This window comes from Ursus arctos, unplaced genomic scaffold (assembly GCF_023065955.2).
Source record: "Ursus arctos isolate Adak ecotype North America unplaced genomic scaffold, UrsArc2.0 scaffold_31, whole genome shotgun sequence".
Taxonomy (NCBI): Eukaryota; Metazoa; Chordata; class Mammalia; order Carnivora; family Ursidae; genus Ursus; species Ursus arctos.
The window spans coordinates 28918884-28930001 of record NW_026622997.1 but is presented as its reverse complement, the minus strand read 5'-3'; the positions used below and the strand labels follow the sequence as shown (position 1 = coordinate 28930001).

The 11118-nt window shown below is 54.0% G+C and overlaps 1 pseudogene; it reads left to right on the top strand.

The window, feature by feature from the left end:
- The first annotated feature begins 10104 nt into the window (after positions 1 to 10104).
- On the top strand, positions 10105 to 10835 carry LOC113243689 (60S ribosomal protein L29-like; annotated as a pseudogene).
- The last annotated feature ends 283 nt before the right edge of the window (positions 10836 to 11118 follow it).

Genomic DNA, 11118 nt, shown 5'->3' with positions numbered 1-11118 from the left:
TCCTCATTTTCTCTTGTTCTCTTAGCCAGTAGAGGGAAATCGGATAGACACTTGGACAGGAATACCCCAGTGTGCGCTTCCTCTCCCCTGGGTTAGCCATCAGCACGCACAGGACGGCAGCGGACGCCCTGCCTCTGCCCGGTCCGGCTGTGTGCGGCGGAGACCCCGATGAGCGTCGCCCGCAGCCATTGCACTCCACCTGCTGCTTTGTTTTCTTGCCCCTTTCCTTCTGGGGGTTGACTTCAGCTCTACACACCAGCAGACTTCCCTGTTCATTCCCTAGGTGTTTGGCGCAGCCCTTCGTTCCTCCCTCTTGTTCTCTGTGTGTTACCGGTACCCTCGGCCTCGTCTGTCGCTGGCTCGTGGCCCCTCCGCGTCGGCTTCCCCCCCTCCCGGCGGAGGGCTGCGGCGATGAGGGCTGCGCGCCGGCGTTCTCTCTTCGGTTGTTGAGCGCTCAGGTTGGCTTGTGCGCACAGTGGCCATCAGGCCATGTCCGGTGTTTATTTGTCCGGCGGTGAGAGCAGAGCCGGGAAGGCGGAGTCAGCTGGGAAGCCGGGCGTTTCTGGGGACGCTAAGTGTGGAGGGAAGGCTGGGGAGAACTCCCAAAGGCTGGGCCCCAGAGATCTAATTGTGTAGGATCTCCCGAGTCCCGGGAAAGCACAAAAGGTCTTAGAAGGAAAGATCCTTCAAGCATGGCGAGTGCGGGCCGAGGTCCACTGGGGAGTCACAACCTACTGCTGAGCGGGAAGCCTGCTGGGGAGAGCTTTGCACTGTCCCGTTGCTGCGGCCGGGAGGAATTGCACCCGCCAACAGTCTGATGGAGGTAAGGAGCGTGAGGAAGCACCAAGAAGCATCCACGTTCTCGTGCATCGGTGTGCTCACGCTGGAGAGAGCCCTCTCCTGTAGCAAGTGTGGGAAGGTGTGTGTCTAGGGCTCCGACCAGCTGCCGCAGACAGAAGGCCCGTGAGTGTGAGCAGTGTGGCACAGCCTTCAGCCCTGGCTCCCAGCTTCCGACATGCGGGAGGAAGGCTCCTGAGAGCTGAGGGTGGAGAGAAAGCTCCAGGAGTCGGTCGCTCAGGCTGCTCACCGGGACTTCATAATCGAAAAAGCTCCGTGAAGGTAACAAGTGTGGAAGAACCTTCCAAGACAACGAGGCCCTTTCTCCTTTTCTTCCTGACGGGAAGGAGTATGTGTGTGTCTGTAAGGAATGTGGAGAGGCCTTTTCTCAGGAGGCTGCTTTTCTTTGTCGACCACCCAGTCCACGCTAGAGAAAAGCTGTAGAGGCCATAAAGACAGGTCCCACCTCGTCACACCCCCGACAGGCCACAAGTGTGCAACAGGGGTGGCGGGGCTTCTCTGTATTGCGGTCACTGCTGTGCCCCATGGATTCAGCCCGAGAGAAGCTCCATGAATGGCAAAGCTCCCAACACCTGGTTCCTTCTCCTCGGGGAAAAGCCTTTTACATGTGGCGAGTGGGGGAAGGCCTTTAGGGAGCAGCCCCCTGTCATCGCCCACCAGACTCTTCATACTCCAGAGAAGCCTTAGAGAGTGCCAGAGGCCTGGAAAAGCCTTCAGCCAAGCCGAATGGAAGGGCCCTTCGAAGTGTCCACGCAGGAGAGAAACCTGGGAGTGCGGCAGATGCGGGAGGAACCCCAGCCTTACTGGGCAGTGCCCCCACTTCCGGGACAGGCTTTGACGGGAGGGAGGAGGGCAGAAAGGTGGTTAATACGAACACCGTCGTTAACATAGTAGGTTTCCTACCATTTCCAAGCCCGGGAGTGTGACAAGAGGGAACGCAGAAAAAGATCACCCCTTCCCCTCTGGCAGAAGGGATGCAGGAGACTGACGGTGCCAACACAGCAAGGGGGGAACGCTTCCCTGTGGCCAATTCCAGAGCAGGGGTCGCCAAGCCTTTTTGTAAAGGGGCCAGAGAATAAAAACGTTCGGCTTGTGGGCTTATTGGCCTCTGTCGTTGTGACTCAGCTCTGCTGTCGGGGCGCAGAAGCAGCCAGAAGTACGTACGCCAATGAGTGTGGCTGCCTTCCAGTATGATTTGCTTTACAAAAACAGAGCCGACCCGATTTGGCCCGCAGGTCATGCTTTGCCAACCCGTGTTCTAGCGAGAAAGCCTCTTGGGAAGCTTTGATAATCAGAGGCTGGAGTCACTAGACAGGATTCCTAATGCAGAGAAATCTGGGAGCACGATCAGTGGAACAGAACCTTTAGGGGGTGCTCCAGCCTCGTCAGAGGGCGGTAGGAGAGGCATGAAAGATCCAGAAACCTGGGTTTTGCCATAAAGTAGCTGAAGGACCAGCACCCAGTCACTCAGAAGCCACAGGGCTTCTATGAGAAGAGCAAGGGAGTGTATCTGAGAGTGCTTCCGAGGTGAATATGGTAAACACATATATTAATTTTTTTTGAGTAATCTCTACACCTACCGTGGGGCTTGAACTCACAACCCCGAGATCAAGAGTCGCACGCTCCACCCACGGAGCCAGCCAGGCGCCCCGCTATGGTAAACACATTTACAGTGGTGATGTCAGGGTGCCGATGGTGTTCAGAGCCATGGGACGGGATGATTTCACCAAGGGGATTCAGGAAGCTGGGGGCCTCCAACATTCAGTGGTAAGGAGAAGTGGGGGACTTGGCCTGAAAAGCCATGAAAGCGACCTGTGAGGTCGGAAGATAGCAGCGGGCAGCCAGGAGCGCAGCGTGACGAAGTGTCTGAGGATGGGACAGTCGCCTCCGAGTGCTGCTGCTGGACTGGCAGGCGTAGGACGGGTCAGGGACACTGGGACTGTGGAGGCCGCTCTCCGAGCTCCCTGGGGCCGCCGCATAGCACCTAGCACCAGCTGACTGGCTTAGAACCATAGGGATTCTCAGGGCTCTGGAGGCCAGCGGTCCAAAATCCAGGTACCAGCGGGGCCGTGCTCCCTCTGCAGGCCCTGGGGGAAAGCCTCTGCCAGCTCCTGGGCTCGCGATGCTCCCTGGCTTGTGGCTGAGGAACTCCTTTCTCCGCCTGCGTCTTCCAAGGCCCGCTGTCCTGTCTGTGTCTCTTCTGTGGCTTCTAGGGCACTTGGCTTTGGATTTAGGGCTCCTCTCGTAATCCAGGATGATCTTGTCTCAAGGTTCTTAATTACACCAGCAAACACCCTTTTTCCAAATCCGTTCGCATCATAGGTTCCAGGGGTTAGGATGTGGACATAACTTTTGCAGGGGCACCTTCCGGGCCGCTCCGGGTTCTGCTGGTGAAGCAACGGTCACCACCCGTACCAGAGTGGGTTCTGGAGAGAATGGGGCAGAGGCAGGGCAGCCAGCGAGCCGATCTCCAGCTGGAGGTAAGGTGGAGTCACGCTCTGCTGGTGAAAGCCGGGCTCCGCCGATAACCCTGCTCTCCGTGTTGGAGTAGCACCCCTCCCCTCCCAACAGGCGCCATGGCCTTTCTGGAATCAGCCGTTGCAGTGGGCGCATCATACTGGGTCTTTAGAAGCCACAGGAGCTTCCCTGGGGGCGGAAGGGTAGCGCAGCCAAGCCCAGGGGGCAGGAGCTAAGAGAGACAGAGCTCGCAAGGGCCCGACTTGCATGGGCGCCTCTGGAAGGCCCGAAGGCGGCGCTGGGCGCTGGCAGAAGCCGGTTACCTGCAGGCAGCTCTCCAAGGAACAAAGGGCACGTCCCCCCCTCAGCCGCGGGAAGCCTGGCCTCACATCGCTAAAGCCACTTCCCAGACCTGCCGGAGGAGGACATAGTCTTCCTGAACGCGGGGCACCCACGTCCGGCCTGGCGTCGGGCCATGCCCGGATCTCGACGGGAATGGCTCACCCCAGCTGTTGCACCTGCGGGATCTTCAGCGGGGACACCGACGGGGGCGCGCTTTTGGGAGTTGAGTTGAGACCATCTCAGCCTTGAACAAAAGAGAACTAGAGAGAACTAAACAGGCCTTAGGTGGAGGCTTTGGCCGGAGTAGGCCACGTTGCGGTGTATAGACAGACGGTGATGGCGGAATGAAGTTACTCCCGGGAGGGTAGCACCGGGGGGAAGATGGTGTGTGTGCTGGGGGGGAGGATGTATTTCAAGCCGCAGCTGAAACCTAACTGTTTCAGAAAGACACCCCTGAGTAAGTCGGGTTCCCTGTTTCAGCTCACCGTCCTGTGTCACCGGCCTAGGAACGCAGCCCCACCACGGCGAGGCCTGGCCAGCACCGCTGCCACGACCGCGCGGACTGGAGAGGGGAAAGGGCTTTGTCCTGAGCAGTCACTTTGTGCTGTCTGGGGGGGACCACTGCTGCCTCCCTCCTGCAGGAGCCCACCTGTGAGCTCCGCCGCATGCACAGCCCCAGGGGCAGGGTGTGCAGGGGAGTCTCCCGAAGTCACTGAGGGCAGGCTGTGTGCAACCCTCCCACTGCACCTCTGCCTCTCCAGTGGCCTCTTGGCGCCGCAGCGATTGCTGGCTCCCTCCCAGCCTTGCCCTGCCCTGCCCTTATCCCCAGTCTATTCAATGCCACTGGAAGGGTTTCCTTTGAGCCACCCCCCCCCCCCGCCCCAAGTCCCCCCCCCCCCCCCCCCCGCTCTGCCAGCCCTAGCTGAGAGAGGTCGCAGTGCGCTACCCCAGCACCAGCATAAGGCCCCCACCCCTTGCATTCTCCCCCAGGTGGAAGTGCTTCAAACCATCTGATGGAAACAAACTTTTTCTTTTCTTTCTTTCTTTTTCTTTCTTTCTTTTTCTTTTCTTTTCTTTCTTTCTTTCTTTTTCTTTTCTTTCTTTCTTTCTTCTTTCTTTCTTTCTTTCTTTCTCTCTTTCTCTTTCTTTTCTTTTCTTTCTTTTTTTTAAGATTTATTTATTTTATTTGAGAGGGAGAGAGAGTCTTTAGTAGACACCACACTGCGTATGGAGCCCGACCCGGGGCTCCATCTCACAACCCTGAGATTACGACCTGAGCCGAAATCAAGAGTTGTGTGCTTAACTGACTGAGCCACCTAGATGTCCCGAACACCTGCTTCTACCTACGCTCCTGGGAGTGTTCACACACGGGCATCGCTCGTCTCTCTACGAGAAGGGGGGCCAGACACACAACGGCCTCTAAGGTTTGACGTTGGAAATGGAATTACTAGAGAGGCTCACTTCCCATGTCGTGTGCCTCTAATGTATTCTGTCATCAAAATGAGAGATTAAAATACGGAAAAATACGTGTGCGGTTGTTTACTAACTACTAGTTACTAGTATCTTTTCTAAGTGTTTTCAGGATGAGGGCTCAGCTCAGCTGATCTTTCTATACATTTACTTCCCTTGAAATTTAATTTTGACACACAGGTCCACATGGTGTATAAAGCTCAGAGTAAAAACAATTTATAACATTTTTGGCTAAAGGGAAGTTGTAGAAAAGTAGTTTCTATCCAATCAAATTGGCTTTTTTTTTTTTTAATTAAAGCCTAGTTCAAATGGGATTGCCGAAAAGGGTGTATGATCTCGGAGTATTTGAGAAGTACCCATTTTGTTGCCTGCTGGTGTACTGATGGCAACATGTTTTCTAAGTGGTGTTTATTTGCGAGTTGTGAACAGAAGGGAGTGTCCCCCAGTCACCTGGGGACCTGTCTCCAGCAGTGGAGTGGACTTCGTGACCTGGGGTTTGGCACGGCCCAGAAGGGACGCTCTGGCTCCCTGCTCCCCTCCTGACACCTGGCACTCAACATGTAATCTGAAAAGAAAAACCAGGAGGTTCCTGTTGGATAGACAATCGAGGAAAATCCCTGAAATGCTTTTTCGAAAGCAAACTCTGCTTCATCCTTCAAATTGCTTTGATCCTGATTCCATTGTGCTATAAACTGTGACATATTTGGATTCAAATTTTATTGTTAAGAAAGGCAATTTCCCCTGTTAGAGGTGCCCTTCTGGAGGAATGTCTTACAGGCACCCCCACCCCCTGCACCCACTGCTTGATACAAGCCTTTTTGAGGGGTGGCATTAGAGACCTAGGCCTGGACAGCCTTTGAGCGCAGAGAGCGTTCCCTAGTCTGCTGGGCTCCTCCAGCACCGGGTGGAAATGATGAGAGGCCTGCGGTGCTTTCACGTGGTCATAAAGCCGGCAACCGGGTGCCTGGTTCTGGGGGGAGCTGGGCTTTGCAGTCTGCCCACCCTGCCCTTGGACCCCGGCTCAGGGAGGGGGCGGGGAGCTGGGCGCCCGCCCCCCGGGGAGAGTTGGCTCCAGGCCCCGGGAGTCAGGGAACAGTGAGGGCGCCCAGGATGGGGGGGGACTGACCATGGAGCAGGGGTGCAGGGAGGCAGGAAAAGAGGCCCGGCCCAGAGAATGGGAGAGAGCTTACGGCGCTGGGAGAACAGGCAGGAAAAGGTTTCCATTCCTCAGAGGAAAAGGAAGGAGAGAGCCTGGTTTTAAAATACCTCCAGGCCTGGGCCTCCGACGGAGGAGGGGGTGCTGGGGCGCGCAGAGCCGCCCCCAAACCGCAGGCAGCACAGGCATCAAGAGCCTCGGGAGAAGCGGGTTTATGAGCCTTGAAACCCTCTGAGATGTGAGAGATAATATCCATAAAATCCAGGATTGCTAGAAAGCCACAGACTTGCTTCTCCAAACCGCTGAAAATAGAAAGTAGGAAGTGAAATGAATAGCGCTGGGGATGAGAAGGAAAGCAGGCCATGTGTGCATATCTTCAAAGCGAGAAAACAACCCCATCTTCGGAGTCCATTACATTCCAGATGCTGAACCAAGCAATTTCCACTTATTATTTCATTTAATCCTCATTAAAGCCCGAGGAGATAGGTCCTACAATCTTGTGTTATTGATGAAATTCTCTTAGGCTGGGTGACTGGCTCCAAAGTCACAGAGCTGAACCGTGTTCTAGCGGACTCAAGAGAATGCATTTAATCACTGTGCGGGTAGTTTTGGAACGTTTTCCACAAAGACCCACAGTAAGAGATGGATTTTAGATCTGAACCCAGCGCACATACATCTAATATATAACTGAAAGTAGAATTTCCTAAAACAGCATGTGCCCTTGCCACCTACAGCGCTCTCTGATATTTTCTATTCGTTCTGTTTTATTTAAAAGGAAATGCTAGTCACGACCTGGTAAATGCATTTCCTCATCCATTAATGGGACAGGACCCCTAACGCCCCCCCTCTGCAGTTGGAGAAGGCTTGCATTACCCCCTCCCACCAGTGGAGGGGGTACGCTGGACCCAGAAGAGGGCTTTACTAGGGCTCCCTGAATTGCTGGGCTGGAGTGTAAATACCTCCCTGGATAAACAGAGCAGACAGTAAGAATCTCTGGAATCTTCTGGTCCTGATGAATTACACCCCAGCAGCCCTCACAGACCTTTCAGGAAGTGCTGCAAATGAGACTGGCAGTGAATTATGAACAAATAATTAGGAAGCAGTAATAAAGGGGTACGGCGTGCCTTGGTGAGGAGCCCTTCAAGCCTGATCTCTGTCCTGGGTGCAGAACTTGACCAGCACTGTAGACACGGTGCGCGGGAATTTCAGCAAAGCGCTTGGCTGATTTCCTGAAAGCCCGCAGGAGAACTTGGGAACCGCAGGATGGTCTGTGGCTAAGTATGCTTATTCACAGCTGACTGCCTGTTCCAAACAGGGCTCAAAAGTGACAATCCGTGAGGGAGTTCTTTGTAAGAACAAAAGCAGGGAACAAGTGGAAGTTATCATTTATAGATTTAATTGTCTCCACCTTCTCCGAGACAGTGTGAGCCCAGAGACCGGCCACCTTGCGTCCCCAGCACTTCGCCCAGGCTCTGGCATTTAGTTGCTCCTCAAGAACTCTAGGGGAATGTTACCATTAATTTTTTTTTAAAGATTTTATTTATTTATTTGACAGAGGGAGACAGCCAGCGAGAGAGGGAACACAAGCAGGGGGAGTGGGAGAGGAAGAAGCAGGCTCCTAGTGTAGGAGCCTGACGTGGGGCTCGATCCCAGAACGCGAGGATCACGCCCTGAGCCGAAGGCAGATGCTTAACCGCTGTGCCACCCAGGCACTCCTGTTATCATTAATTAATCAATCAATATCTGCCTGAAAGAGGACTCCAGGGACAAGGGCCAGGGCTCAGGCCTTCGTCCTCTCACAGTCCACCTTCTCGCCAGTGACGCAGGTGGATGCATGGATGACATATTTACCAAAGTTTCAGGTGGCCCCAAAAAACTGGGACATCCAAAGCACTGGATGACAGAATTGGGGTCCAAAAATAACTTTGCAGCCTGGCATGGTGGGCTGACTCAAGATGAAAAATAATAGCAATCCGTATTCCGCCGGTAGGTCTCCGACTTAGCTTGGCGAGCCCAGGGTGAGGGGGGTAGGGCTTCACAGCAACATGCGTCAGGGACTTGGGGTTTTTATTGGAAGCTAACAAATGAGGCAGCAATGTGGCAAGGTCGCCAACACTGCAGACTTAGCCTGTGCAAATGCAAGTTTAGTGAACAATAGAGGGAGGTCGGAGCCCCTCTACTTCACGCAGGTCAGATGAGGCTGGGAGACCTGGCTTTGAATGATGACGGGTCACAGTGACACATTGCAAACCTTCCAGAGGTGAATATGTTGAATTTGCCCAAATCAAAATCAAGGATTTCTGTTCAGTAAAGACTGCCAGAAAGGTGCTGACCGGTGGATAACACAGCAGGAAAAGATGTCATATGCAATTGACACAGAATTAACATCTAGCGTGTTTAAGGAACACCTTCGCATCAACAAGAGAAAGGCAGGAAAGCGCCAGGAAAGAGGGCACAGGGGAGGAGCGGGCACTTGGCCGGAGAGGAAATTGGAACTGTTGCCAGCGAGGCTGGGATCCATCACTCATCAAAGGAATGCAAATTAAAACAACAGGACTCTCTGGTAATAGCAGGAGAGCTCTCTCCAGCAACCCTCCCGCTGAAACAACTAAAAAAGCGGGAGAAGATGTTGAAAGGAGCCTCTGTAAAGAGCTGACAAGACGGGACAGCATGCCTCTGTAGGGCACGGGGATCAGGAGAAGCTGCTCTCTTCCCGAGGACCTCTGCCCACTAGCCGAGGGTGGGGCTCTCCTTCGGATGGCCTCTTGGGATCAATATGTCGCCACCCAGCCCCGAGTGGGAAGCCTAACGGGAGGCCCCTGTCCCCCCAATAAGCCAGGTTAAGGGTTAAACCAGGAGTGGACCAGCCTGCCAGGATTACAGCCTGGTTCTGTTGGCCCGGGTGACCCAGGGTACCCCAAGCCTCGACTTTGAGTAGCTCAGCGCTGGCAATGCCCCCCGGGCTCCTGGAAGCAGCAAACACAAATGCTCTGTGGGGGAAATTACCTTCACCCCGAATTATTCCTACAAATAATTTTTCAAGTATAACAACCAGCATGTCGTCAAAGATAACTCGGGAAACAAGGAAATCAGGCTCCAGCCCACTGCCCTAGAAGCCCAATTTCTGAGACTGTCAGACTCCACATCTGACACCTGGGGGCCGGGGTGGCACCAAAGGAGTGTGTGGCCGTCAGCAGCTGAGTGCCCCAGCAGCCAGGGGTCGTGTGAGTGCGTGACAGCATGTGTGTGCGCGCGCGTGTGCCACCAGCATGTTGGAATGTTCTCCCTGGCCGAGCTGGTCAGGTTTTGTGATAATCTTCTAACTTTTCAAAAAACACATGGTTGGGGACCCCTGGGTGGCTCAGTGGGTTGAGCATCTGCCTTCGGCTCAGATGATGATCTCCGGGTCCTGGGATTGAGCCCCATGTCCCCTGCTCAGCGGAGAGCCTGCTTCTCCCTTTCCCTCCTCCCCTCCCCCTGCTTGTGCTCTCCTGCTCGTCAAATAAATGGATAAAGTTTTAAAACAAAACAAAAACAAAAACACGTGGTTGAAGAAGGGCCACTTATTCTAATTTGTATGAAGATGCCCTGTGGCCTGGGGACCGCCCGATGTAAAGACTTTAGATAATGGAACTGTGTGATACAGATGATAAAGTAAGTTTACTGTCGCAAAGAAATAGGTTGAATATATCTGCAGGGAACAGGAAAGTAGAAAAACTGATATGGTACATCTTAAAAAGAACCAAATTGGACTTCTTGAAATAATAAATACAGTAAATGAAATGGGAGGCGCTTTGGAAGCCGCAGGCTTCGGTTCACGCATGGCCAAGTCTAAGAACCACACAACGACAGCCAGGCACAAAAATGGCACAGAAGGGGCATCAAGAAACCCCGGTCACAAAGATATGAATCTCAGGCGCCTGGGGGCTTAATCAGTTAAGCAGCCAACTCTTGGTTTCCACTCAGGTCATGATCTCGGGGTCCTGATATCGAGCCCCGTGTGGGGTCTGTGCTCAGTGCAGAGTCGGCTTGAGATTCTCTCTCTCTCTCTCTCTCTCCCTCTTTCCTCCTGCCTCTTCTCCCACCCTCGCTCTCTCTCAAATAATAAAGAAATAAATCTTTTTTTAAAAAGATATGACTCTCTGAAGGGGGCGGAGCCTGAGTTCCTGAGGAGCACGAACTCCGCCAAGAAGCACAAGAAGGGCCTGAAGAAGAAGCAGGCCAGCAACGCCAAGGCCATGCGTGCACGTGCCGAGGCTGTCAAGGGCCTCATCGAGCCCAAGATCCCGAAGGGTGGCAGCCGTATCACTCCGCCAAGCTTGGGAAACCTGCTCGTGTCCGCATTGCCAAGGGTCTCAGGGCTCTGCAGCCCGAAGTCCAAGACGAAGGCTCAAACCAAGGCCCGGGCTGCAGCTGCGGCTCAGGCTCTAGAAGGCGCCCAGGCCCCCACAAAGGCTCCGGTGCAGAGGCCTCTGTCCGCCAGTGTGAGGACGGGAGGACCGGGGTGAGCCCTGGGCTTCTCTCTGCACGGGACTGGTGTCCTCCTGTGCTATTTGAACAAATAAGCTTGCGAAGGGATCTGTCAAAAAAACAAACATGAAATGAAAAATTCATGGCAATGAGATCCCTACTTTATCCCAGTTAGAGAGACCAAAGGTAGAAAGGTGGGAAATGTGCAGCACTGGCCAGGATCTGGGGAGCTGGGATCCTTGGGCAACATTAGAGGATGCGTAGAGAATATGCCTTCTGGAAGGATACTTATGGTGCTTTGTGCAATTGGCCTACTGTCACCTGAGTTCAGAGCTCAGAGAAACCCTTGCCCAGGCCTGTGCAGG